This window comes from Taeniopygia guttata, chromosome 1 (genome assembly GCF_048771995.1).
Source record: "Taeniopygia guttata chromosome 1, bTaeGut7.mat, whole genome shotgun sequence".
Taxonomy (NCBI): domain Eukaryota; kingdom Metazoa; phylum Chordata; class Aves; order Passeriformes; family Estrildidae; genus Taeniopygia; species Taeniopygia guttata.
This window is the reverse complement of record NC_133024.1, coordinates 7,152,102-7,165,834: the sequence shown is the minus strand read 5'-3', so window position 1 is coordinate 7,165,834 and position 13,733 is coordinate 7,152,102.

Genomic DNA, 13,733 nt, shown 5'->3' with positions numbered 1-13,733 from the left:
AGGGTCTGTAATTTGGGATTAATGTATTTGGTCTGACAGACAACTAAAACCTATTAGTTTTTTAATGGATAGACTTGTGCTTTGATTTGCAACATATGTGTTTTTGATGTTGATCCTGCTTTAGCAGGAATTCTCAGTAATGAAAGCTTGGATATGCATAGACTAAGGATCATATAAAAGAAATAAAGTCTTGTACTCTTTGTGTATTTGAGTCAGAGTCTGCACACAGCAGTTATTTTAGATAGTATGAAAAAGCTTTCTTTTTCTGTGCTTTCTTTGCATCTGTCCTCTCTGAACGTATCGAAATGTTAGACCAAGATTACTAAGGCTGCATACAGAAAAGGTGAATATGTTGTTTACTATTCCCTTACACACTGACACCAGATGACAGCGCAATTATTGTTGCTTTTGGTCATTTTTTGTAACTAATTAACCATGCACTTTTTTTTTTTTCCAGATGGTATTGACAATTAGTAGAGGAAAAAAATACATGGTCTTATTTTTGATAGATGGAGATTTGGTATTTAATTAAACAGATTGCCAGGAGTTTGCTTAGTCCTGTAACATTAAAAATTGATAGCAAAATTACTTTAAGTAGCTTAAATGAAAATTTCTGTTACTTCAATCAATACAGAATTTGTGAAATTTTCTAACAGTAGCATGAAATCTATTTGTAAAGTAGATTTGTAAAAGAACTACAGTGCTGTGAGCGACATATGTCAATAAACAGTGTAAGAGAGGAGTCTGATATAAAACGGATAAACTGGCTTAAAACATTTTTCTTTTTTGCATTAAAATATGTGATCTTCAAACTATGCCAGGTCTCCCTGGGGATTCAATTTGCAGTCATTTCCAAGTGAGCATAAAATGTCTTAACATTTTTTCACACTTTACTAATTTTGCAAGCATCTTTGCAATGGTACATCCTGATTTCTTTTAGAGCTGGAATAGTATATTTAAGCTTTTTGGAGGATGTTTTTAAGCCTGAATGGGCAAGTCTGAATGGGATTACTGGAATATGCATCTAGAAATCCAACTGATGGAAGCATTGGTTATTCTTAACCAATGTTTCTTGAACCTGTTTTCAAAAGACCTCCAGAGGCAGAGGTATTACCTGTTCTACAAATAGACTCAAAATTTCCCCTATTTAATGGCTGAATCTTCTTTGCTTCACTTGAAAACTCTTAACAGTCAGGGTGAGAAAACAATGTTTCTTCAATTTACAGATGACACCAAGGAAAGAAAGGTTGAGAATACACTGAAACAGTTCAGAATTCAAAACAGGTGGTGAAATGCCTTGGGAAAAACATGGTAATGAAGTATTGTAAAGAGAAAATATGCTGGCACAATGAACTACATACTGTGGCATTATTCAATGCTGTACAGCCGTTGTATTTTTGTCATGAGTGCATTTCCTGCATTGTTCCTGAGAATATTATACAAGTCTTCCTCTTCTTCTAGGAATATGTAAAACCTGGAGGCGCCTTCTATGAAAGGCACTTACCTGTGCACAGAATCACAAGTGGTGGTGTTGAGTACACAGAGTCTGAGGTGCCCCAAAAGAAGTGGGAAATGTGCTGCAGGTTCCGAGATTCTGAGCACATCATCACTTCTGAAAGTAAAAATATCTCAACGCTGAATTAATGTCCATTGAATCTCAGTGCCTTGTTCAATGTAAGAGCAATTTGCTTTGATTGTATCAAGAGAAAATTATCCTCAAAACCAAACAAAATGTAACGAGCAGTTATATGGAATTATGGTCCTGAAGTAACAATCAAATTTGTTTTCCATTGAAATGAATGAAAAACTCACTCATTCTGTGGATCTGTGCATTCTAACACAGAAGACTAACCAAGCTCCCACATGTTTCTGGGTGTCTGAAATGCCAACTGCTGTGTTGAAGAATACTATCTCCTGTGCTTACATTCCTTTGTACCTGTAAATGTCCTCTTTGAATTCAGGGTCCTCACAAAACAGGAAAGCTGGACAGGACAGAACGCACGTCGAACTGATATGGTTAATGCTACGTTCTTCATTTATTAGAAAGAAGATGGCAGTTTATATACACTTCTATATAGTTTACAGTTCACAAAGGCACTCTCATTGGCAAGCCAACATTGTTTGTCTTTGTCTTAAGGTGGCCTAAACCTCACACTATAAGCCTATACTACTTCACACCCAGACATTCCAGTGCTTCCCATCACACCTTAACCTAATTTCTAACTGTGCCATAAGCTCTTAATTTCTAACTGCGTCAGAGGCTGGAAGGCCTCACAAGGCCCAGATCTGAGGCCTTGACTGGAGTAGCTCAAATCTTATTCCAGACATAAATCATAAACTCTGTCTCTCAGAAATGCTGCAACACCTCTTAGACAAAGTTCACTTTTCAAAATTTTTTATTTTGTGAATTAATAATGTGTGCATCCAAATGTTGCAGTCTGGAAAGCAACGAGGCTTGATTTTTTCATCTGAAGCAGATGAGCCCACTGAGATCACTACAATTTTTAAAGCAATCTGTGATTATACACACATTGTGTTTATCATATAAAACTGTCCCAGGCTTGATCTGACATCATATTCTAACCAATTCATAACTGAATGTGTTTAACTTTTATTTCTGTGTTTCATGCAAACATAATGGAGAAAAGAGACCAGTTGTCACTGTTCAAATTCTTCTTTTCCTAGATCTGTGTACTTCAGGTTTCGCTTTTTACAGCTCCTAAGAATTTTAAAGCTAATTCCTGAAGTATTGACCTTTAAATTGTTTGTGAGTATGATAGGAGAAACACGGAGGTGCAAATTCATTTTGAATAATGTATTAATTTTTTAAAATGGAAAACTGTGAAGTATATTAATCTAATGATATATTAAATGAATTATATATGCTAATATATCAGTTAATGATATGTGAAATTTTAAATTATCTTACATACCTTGTAGCTGTCACTCATCTTTACCCTAAATTTCTCAAGGTCTCATTGGAAAATTGTGGATGTAATTATCTCACTATCAAGAGGAATAAACAGAATTTTTGCCTAGTTAGAATCCATAGGTTAATTAATAGGCTAACAAATGGAAATCATATTTACTAAAATAACAAGGGAATATCTTCATATTGACAAGACTTTGAACATGATTCTACTATTTGTTGCCATCACAAAAAAAAGTTACTTAGTTACAAAGAGATAAAAGCCTGAAAAAAAAAAAGAAAATAGCTAAGTAGGCTATTATAATTTTCAATACATCTTAAAACAAAATGTAAAATTAAAATTTTAACTCAGTTTGCATGATTCAAATATATAAATAAATTAGAGGTCATCTTAGATATTATGCAATTAAAAAGACGAGCAGCTGGTGTTCAAATGCAGTTCGTTTTCTGAGAGTTTTTATCATTACAATGACAGAAGTTTTCTTACAGAATACAGTATAACACAGAAAGGCTTATTTATAAAAACATAGAAGGTCAAAAATTAAGGATCTTGATGTATTTAAAATGACAGGATTCTTTGCTTTAAATAATTGTAAGAAATAAAGACTCAGTTCAAGATTTCACCCCTTGCCCCTTATAATCTGATGGAAAATCACATTAATATACATAAATACTCTAGTTTTTTTTCCACAAAAGATACTTCAAATATTACATATATATCAAACAGAAACAACCACAATAATTGTAGCCTTTTTGGAAAAACATCTTTAATATTTTTCCAACTCATCTCTTCTGATGGCCTTTTTTGGTAGTTCAGATTTCTCTGAAGTCACTGACTGAAATGCCAGCCAAAAGAGAAGTCTATCAGTAATAATTCTCTCTGATATTTACCCTTGCTCGTATTTTACTTTTGCCCCACACAACACAAAACCACTTCATTTTCAAAATCTAAAGTGAAAATGAGAAATTCCATCATCAAAGAAGGAAAAAGAAATTGTGTGTGCAAAGTGAATGCATGGTTAAGCAGAAGGTATTTATGTTGTAATCTATAATGGCTGTTTTAAGGTTCAAAATAAATAGGGGCACAAAGACAATCTTCAAATAATTTTGGAATCTTGGGGGAGTTTTTGATGAAAAATACAGTTAGCTAGTAATTTATGCCTTATGAGAGATTGTTGAAACAATTAATTTTTATTTCCCCCATCTAAACAAGCACCAAGAAAACTATTATAGTTTTTAAACCACATATATGACCTATATAGAAGAATGACTTTAAAAATGAAATCCTATTAGAAAAGTCAAGCTGGGGTTACATGGGCACAAGATAGCTGAATAATTGTTGGGGAAAAACTGTCTGAACATTTACAACCAAAACCAGCACATATATACAAAAAGGAGTCTCAGTGAGTGTAGTTTGGAGCAATAATATTCATAATGCTCATCTGTGGAAAAGGGCTTTTGTTATGACACATCTATTCAATTTATTAAAATATATTTCAAAATTAACAGAAGAATTTTTTTTAAAATTTCAAATACTGACTAGTTTCTTTAAAAAAATAATTTTTATCTTTTTTGTTGCTTTCTTATTGTGGAAAGAGCACTTTAATATTCCAGTGAAGTCAAATTACAGAGATAACTGTGAAATCAGGTCTTTGCTTATCTTTACTGATGTGACTGGTGTCTAGTTTTTTGGCTGGTTTTCAATCTGGGTACCATAATGAAGTCTAAAATGTTTCCTAGAGAACTCTTTACTCTGACACCCACATATATCTATTATCTTCCAGGTTGTTTTAGCTTGAGAGGTCTAAGTAGTGGTTTTTGTGTTTTAGCTTCGATGTATAAATTACATTCAGCTGGATATTTTTTGATATCCCTTAATGTATCCAAAATACCATGTGGTTGTCCACTGAAATAGGTATGAATTTTCTTGCTAAAAAAAATAAACGTTTTTCTAACTAACACTGGTCATGTATAGAAACAATAGAATGTGGTCAAGGCTGGCAGGACGGATATGTTGGCTTGACAGCCCTCAGGACACAGTTTTCCCCTGACTCAAATTATTCTTCGCCTTTGGAATAGCACAGACTATTACTCTCAAATCATATTAAATCCACCAACAACTAACAAATTCAGTGTAGGTTCAATTTCAAGCTAATTTTATACCATCTCAATCATGACTTTTTTACTGAAAACTAGTGGTGCAAAAAATATAAATGTATAAGTATAGATCCATAAAAATATAATTCATGCAAGCAACTATACCCATGTTTTATTGTGATGTCTGCCATTGTTAAAATCCCTTAAATTAACTTTAGGAAAGGTTAAAGAATTCAAGGAAAGCATTCATTACTTATATGTAATTTTTAGCACTCTACTGTGAAACACCTAAAAAGTAGGATATTAACATATGAGAACACCTTCAGAGATTTTGATCTGGAATACTTCATTGCTGATCCAGAGCAACAGGAAGAAGATTTTGATTCCATGCATTTCATTTCCTGGCAGGACAGACTCATGTGGTTCTTTACAGTTTAATCTAATTGACAGTTAATAGAAAATAACTCCTAAACTTATTAAAGCTACATATAATGTACAGTCCTTTTTAAATGTTGGAGACAATATTTGCGTGATCTCCTGAGCTCTATCTCATCGTGACATTTTCTCAGGTCATTAGACTAGCATTTCACTATCCTCTCTAATATTTCTTGGCAGAGCACAAGGAATACAACTTGATTTGAGTTGTCACAGTGCAACGTGTCCTCAAGACAATTTTGAAAACAAAAGAACAAAGTGCCATAAAACAGACTGTGGCTTTTCAGTGGGAAATAGGAGGATTTGTGGTGTGCTTAATAAGCAGTGAAAGCATAAATTGAAATAACTTCTCCTCACTGTCTTCCTTGCTTGTACATTTTTTTTACATTAAACAGTGACATATCGCTTCAACTTCAATGAAACAGTAACTGAGCAGTCTAAAGGAATATATGCAGTTCAGAACAGTCTTGGGCAATCTTTTGAAATGGAGTTAAAAAAGAAATCTCTGCATGCAGATTTACTGCTGTTTATTGTTATACTGCTATCCTGAGTAGTGAGCACATGGAGGTTTTGAAAGAGCTTAATGCTGTTGATGGTCAGTTGCCATATTCTCTACATTCCCTGTGAAACTTTAATTTCTAATGGTCATAGAAGCTGTGGAACAGAGGAACCTTGAGGGTGAAGTCTCTCATTATCTCACAGGAGAGGTACAGTAGAGGTCCTGGCTGTCCAAATCTCTCCTTGCTGCCTTTGGTGCTTTGTAACTGAAAATCTTTCGTAACACAAAAATCTCTCTCCACAGGTCAGAGCGCATTTTCAACATTTGCACTCAAGTTTTTATCATCTCTGCTAAGATATCTTCCTTTTTGTTGACAACACAAGGATTTCGCTGCTCATCTTCAGTGATTTGTACCTTGCAGTACTTAGACAATTAGGCCATGAAATATTTATTCTTTTTGATAGTTTAAGGGAGTTCTTTTGGGGAGTTTTTGAGTTTTTATTATCTGTACATTGTTCTGTACAAGATGGTATGAAATACAGTGAGAAAAAAGAGCCAAACTGACAAATGTTATAAAATTTTGTTTTCTTTTCCTGTGTTTTTGTAAAAAATTCAGTATTTTTAAGGAAAAAAAAGTCCTGATTAATATTCATGAATCCTACTTTCTTATGACATATTCTACAACTTCCTTTCCAATTTGTTATTCCTAAAGTAATTTCATTTTCAACCATAAACAAATCAAAACCATAATGAAATACAATTTTTCATCTGTGGACTTCTATCAGTTTTCAGATGATATGCTATTTTCAATAACTTTGCCAAAAAATGTGTGTTGGATGTCCAAGAAATCATTCATGAAGCAATGATTTCTGAGTACAAATAACTATCAAAGGAAATTTACCTCAAATCAAAGAATACATTGTAGTACCACAGTGATGGAAAATATCGATTTATATCTGGCCAGAGAATAGGAAGTTCAGAACATATTTATATTGGAATAAAGTAATAAAAATTGCTTCAGGATTATTATAAACCCAAGTGTTAAGGTGGGACTAGATTCATTTTTTGGGTTTTTTTTTCATAGAATTATACCAGAAAATATATAGGTAACCTCTGTAGACATATAATGACTACTTCTTGATATCTGTATCAGCCTAGGAAAAAGTATATTTCTTATGGAAAAAAAAACTTTAGTTTTGGAGCACTTCTTACCTGTGCAGAGCAAGTAAGGACTTCTTACAGAAAAATGCCACCTGCAGGGCCACAGTACCATCCCCTGCTCTCTGTGACAGAATGAAGCCTGGAATGTCTGTCATTCCCTTTCTTTTAGGGCACCATTGTGATCTTGAAATCCTGACTTCCCATTTCAGAGAGAAAAATGGAGAGAAGAGTCACAGCATCCCTCTTACACAATGTATTTTCTTTACTATTTATATATATCTGACTTTCTGACCATCTTAAAATCATGAAAGAGTATTCTCAGTGTCCTGTTGTAAATTGACTTGTTCTTCATTGTTATTTGTTATAGGTTTCTTCCAGCTTTAATTATTTTTTCCTGTTATAGATGACTAATATGTGACATATGCTACCTGCTAATAATGCTACTGAGAGGAAAAAAACACAACTTCTAAAAGCCACTTTTCTTTGTTTAAATCTCAGACACTAATTAGTCTAAGGAACAAAGTGTCCAATGCTAGTCAATAGCAATAAAGAAAAGTTTAAAATCAAAATTGGAAATTGGATAAATAAAAGGTCTTTGTACAGAATGAAGAAGAAATTGTGTGAAAGGTAAAACAAAAGAAAATAAAATCTAAAAAACTTAGATGTCAGGTGCAGACAATTAAATTTCATTGCTTTTTTAAAGCATAATATTTGAATTTGCCAATTTTTGGTGAAGAAAATTCAGTCTTTCAAGATCAAGGAGGATGGATCATTACATAATTGAGACATTTTCATCACTACTGGCTCTGCTATGGGTCTGTGAAGGTACTTCAAGTTGACAGTATTCCCCAAATAGAATTTAATCTGAGCTAAAATTGACAAGAAGAAGAAAAAAGAAAAAGGTAGCCACCAAATGACTGAGCTTGACAACTGCATTTCAGGAATACATCCCTACTGAGGGAGCAGAGTGAAGCCTTTGTAATTTAAATATTGGCCAAGAGTTGAGCAGTTACTAAAGTGTTTTTCCCTACTAAGGAAGAAAGTCATATCCAGAAAGTTTGATAAAAAGAACATTGCTATCCAGCTGAGTCTTTCAAAGGGTTCAAAAGCTTGTCTCAAAGCCAACAGTCAAAGCTTTCAAGCTGCTTCTTTGAGCTTTGCTGCTCAGGTACCTGCACATTATTTTTAAAAATTTAAGGGCCTAAGGATCCAAAATAATTGTAGCTACATTATTGTTTCATGAGCATAGGCTGAAATGATCCACCCCTTTACCCACTGAAAGAATCAGACCCCTAAAGGTATTGACTTAGAGATGAATTGTCCCTTGAAAAATGCCTGTGACAAAACATGGTGGGCTACAATTACTTCAGAGCCATTTTGCTACAAAAAACCAATTTTGTCTGTTACTTCTAAAATTCTTTGGAATTGTAATGAGAGACAGCCAGTGAATCATACATGGATAACCAGGATAACCAACCTCTTTTCTCACTTTTTTGTTTAGGACAGAATTAAAGCCATGAAATGGGGTCCTCCCATTTCCTCACAGATTGTTGAAATTAGAGCTGTTAATTACTGGTCTGATGGCAGTTATCTGTAGTATTATTATTACTATTATTATTAATAATAATAATTATAATAGTGATGATTATAATAATGATAATAATTATTCAGTAGCACCATTTCTAAATTTTTAGAATGTGGTAAGAACATAAAATAACTCCAAAAACCCATAAAAAAGCATGAGTTTCAGCTTTAAATTACTATTAATGAGATTATAACTATGACTTTCATAATTTTTTGGGGAAAAAAAAAAAGTAGAAAATAATTTTCAGGCTGTGACTCAATAACAGAAATAGAAGCAGTACCCAATTCAGAGATGCTTGACACAAAACTAAAATCAGTAGGGTGGGAGCAACAACACAGTTCACCCATATATAACTTCTGTGGTTTTAAGGTTTGTGGGAGAAAATAATTTTAATTATGGTGAGGAGTAATTAAGGCATGTAAGTGCCAGTGATTAATTTAAACCTCTGTTTATTTTTGATTACAGACTAAACCCAAGTATATCACTTTTGTTTAAGTGGTCTGTTTGGTTTTTTTTTTTTTTCAGAGCCTATTTGCCTATAGTAATCACTATACTACAAATAAAAGGTGAAAAATTCATTCATATCATTCCAAATAATTATGTAAAATTTTTGAAATAGCTGCACTGTCTTCATTTTGTTTCCATTGATAATATGTGAGACTTTGGTTTTTTTTCACCCAGTGAATTTAATGGGAGCACATAGTGAACATTTTTGAGAATTGCAATGTTAAATGACAACTCAAGGACATTTTCAATTAAAATATGCAATGCTTTGAGTAGTCCTTCTATATCTAGAAACACAACCAAAAACTAAAAATAGTCTCTGCTTTAAAGAAGGAATTTTGACTACTTTAATCATGGCCCCAGGCAACACATTCAGGTAACTTTCTTCTGTGATTTTTTGTGTTTTGTTTCTTTCTTTTTTCTTCTGTGTGTTTATTTCCTATATCCTAAATTATTTAGCAGGTAGTGTGTATTCTGTATTGATTTCCAAAAGAAGCAATTGAATAGAACGAAGTCCCAATTTTCAAAGAGATTTCACAAATAGCAGCATTTTTCAATAAAAGTAGGATTTACTTCATAGGTTTTCTCATGGAATAATCTGATGGTATATTAAATAAGTTAAAAAAAGAAAGTCCTTAAACTGAATATGATTTCACAAGGTTTAATATAGTGTTTGAAGTCTTATCAAAAACTGCAAACTCACATTGAAAAATCTTAGGCAGAGTCCCCAGATAATATATTTCTAGAGGTAACATACCCTTTGTATGGTTTTAGGTTTCCTAGCCCCCTAAGACATATAAACATGAATAGAAGAAGCAATGATTTCACTCAATATAAGTTAGAGCTCAATCTTTCTAAGCCTTAAGTAGAAGGTAGAAAATAATTTATCATTTCACTGTAATTTTGTTATTTTATAACAACTCCATTTCAATTACTGTGAGGTTTTTGAGCTTGATTGAGACCTTGATAATTGAGATCTTACTGTCTCTGACCTTTATCTTTACCTACAAGGCTTGAGAAGCACTGGCAGAGTGTGTAGAGCTGTTCACTTTGTTAAGCTGTAGTGTCTGGAAGAGATTTGAAGTGCACTAGCAAGACATGATAATTCATGAAAACTTTTCTTCTTTCTCTTGACATTTGAAATATCAAGAGTGATACATAACCATTTCCGACTCCTTTTCCTTGGGGTTCTTGACATATCTCAAAAGGCAGAAAGGCTCATGCAGTTCAAAACTGAAACCAAGACCATCCCAATCCACGCCAGGTGAGTATAAGATGGCTGCAGTTTGAACCTCAGTCTTTTGCAATATCATATTTTAGCTTGTTCATAACTTTTTTTTTATTTTCCAGCAAAACAAAGGAGTTGAGAATTAATTTTGCTTGAGTTATAAAAAATAGAATACAGGGGGAATTTCTGTCTCTGACATGGTACTTGCTGTTATTGCAAAAAATCTACATACCTGCACTGGCAAGGTTGCCCAGAGAATGGGCCATCACTGGAATGCCCCATCCCTGGAAATGTCCAAGGATAGGTTGGATGGGGCTCTGAGAAACCTGGTTTACTGAAAGATGTTCTGTTCATGGAAAGGCACTTGTAACTACATGATCTTTAAGGTCCCTTCCAACCCAACCCATTCTGTGATTCTACACATGCAAAACTAAATATTTAATGGCTTGTTAAAATTTGTAATTTCAATGATAGGCAGAATCCTGGCTTGCCTGAGTTCTAAGTTCTATCTTAACATTTTGTATGCTTAAAGATAATTAAATTCTCAAATACTATCTTGAAAGAAACCTGTGAAAGCAGAAAATGTTTTTGAATTCTCTTCTGGGTTAAAATAAGTGCTGTAGGGCAGTGCTTGTGTTTTCCTTTTTAATTCTTTAAACTTTCTCTTTGCCTATGTTGGTGATGAAATTCTCAAAACTTTCATGATCGGTATATGGGGGGAACTGTTCCAGATGGTAACATCAACTTGATTAAGTGAAAAATAGCCTGAAATTTTTTGAAAGTGTCTGGAGAAGCTTAGGAGACTGCCCTGAGTGAACTGCAAAGTGATTTCAGGGTAGAACATAAAAATTCCGTCTGTTTGGAAACATACATAGATAAGGAACAGGAATGAGGATTCCAGGGAATATGTCTTGGAAACACAATTGGTTTATCTCAAAAAGAGTTGTGCAGTTTGTTTAAAATGTTAAAGCAGCAAACATGACACAATTCTACTCATGACAATGGGGTTTTCAACTATTTTCATTACTTTCTCTTTTTGAACTATCAGGCATATGGAATTTTCAACTGAAATGTTTTGAGCATCTGCAGAATTTGCTGTGGTTGTCTGAACTTGTTAGATGTGTTCTGTAGACATAAAATGTTATCTTTTTTTTTTCTTGAAAGCCATCACCGATTTTTTTTAAATCACCTGACACTCCTATACAATTCTGAAATTGTTATGTCACTCTTGTAAAACTTTAAATAAATACTGAGTGGTGTAAGTGAGAAGAAATCCTAAATCCCTTCAAAAAGCAACTATTCTTTTCTCTATTTTATATATCCACATCTATAGTCTGTATATCCACAAATATTGATACTTAATACTTACAAATTGTTTATTTAAAAGTAAAACAAAACACTGTGGATGATCTGTGTCATGACTTGCATTCAATTGGCTGCAGTTCTAATGGGTGTAAAAGGATCATAGGGTCAGAGAATCACAGAATCACAGGCTGGATTGTATGTCAGCAGCTGAGTACTTCTATAATTGAAATTGCATTCATTTTATGATCCTTCTTGTGATCATGTTTGATGTAATCTTTTATTTTCTTTGTTTTTTAAAAATGAAATCAGTGCTTATATGTATCAATTCACTACACATTCATTATGAAACTCTTGTAAAAATGTTAAGAATTTAATAAGAAGTTGAATGGAGCCTCTATATCTTGATTTTTATGGTAACATTGATGTTTCCTGCTGAAGTTATATAAATGAGTCTGTGTTTTGGCTATCTTCTTAGTCACACAGTATTCATGTCTGCATTCATAGCACGTATCCTGGATTCCTCAGAGAATAAGCCTATGTAGTAGTTAAGCCTTTAGGTCCTAATTCCTCTAGCCAACTACTCCTTATGAAGGGGACCTGTCTTTTACTTCAACTGTCTTCTTGTTTGGTCTAATTAAAATATATCTTTTAGAGTTACTATAAATATTTGTTACAAATTATATGTTTCTACATGTCTAATTGTGGCTTAAAATTGATGCTGCAGTTCCTGCAGAAGTAGAATGTGAGGGAAGTTATTTTCCACACTCTGCACTACCCTGGTGAGGCTGCACTGTGGAAGTGGGAACATCTTCAAAATGATCCAGTGGAGGGCTACAGGATGATCAGGGGCCTAGAATACAGTAGCCTTGAGAAGAAATTAAAGGATTTGTTTTCTCATTGTTTCCTTGAAAAACAGCCTTTTATTCCTTTGAAGGGAAATTTGAAAGGTGATGGAACCAAGCTCTTCTCAGTAGTAACAAACTCATGTGTAGCATGAGAGGTGGCTTGGGAACTCAAACACAAAAAAACTCTTGTTACCAGAAGAGCAGCACAGTGCTGAATGGGTTTCCCACAGAAATCATGGCTCTTCCACCCCTGAAGGTTTTCTGTACTTGGCAGCTAAAAAGCGAACATTACACATCTAGCAGGGGTCACAATCCCACCTGGTGTGTGGAGTTGAGCTACAGTCGCACAGAGATTACCAATGTTCTAAACAACATTTTATGGTGCTATGGTTCATTGTTAAAAAATATTGACTGGTGGAAACAATCCTGAAATAATGTTGGTGAATAAAATAAGCTTTAAACAGGTGTCAAAATATTTTCTCTTCCTGAATTTCTATAATATGTAATGCAACTTTCAGTTGCAGTTGGTTTGTTTGTATGTTTTGGGATGTTGTTCCTAAGCAAAATTGAAGCCAATTAAAAACAATTGTAGATAACTCTGAACCGAAATTGAAAAAAAAATCTCCCAAATCATGCAAAAAAAAAAAAAAAAAAAGCATGTATGCAGTAGCTTTTTAGAAACCTGCTTATTGAAAATTAAAAATCCTAATGTTGTTTCCAGGACTAGCATGTTATATTCTACTGTTCAGTCTTGTAACAATATTTTCAAGTATTGGAAGGACCTAAAAAAGAGGAAAAGGATGACTCTTCCCTTGGATGCATCTGGTTAGACATGCTGCATTGGCAGATGCAAATCAAGGAAAACTAATCAGTCCTTGGTGCTCTCAGAAGTGATGAGTGACTAATGCAACGCTGAATTTTGGAAAGCAGGATGTCTATCTTCCTTGTCACATGAGATTTCCATGAGGTCTGTCTACAAGTACATTAAATAATCTTAAAGTTAGAGATAAGCACAGAGATATGCTGTCTTTGACTTTACACTGAATGAGTGTAAATATTAAATAGACTTTTGACAGATACTCTAGTTTAAGACATAATTCTCATTCTTTTCACTTTTTATCTGGTGTATCTTACATTTTCTGACC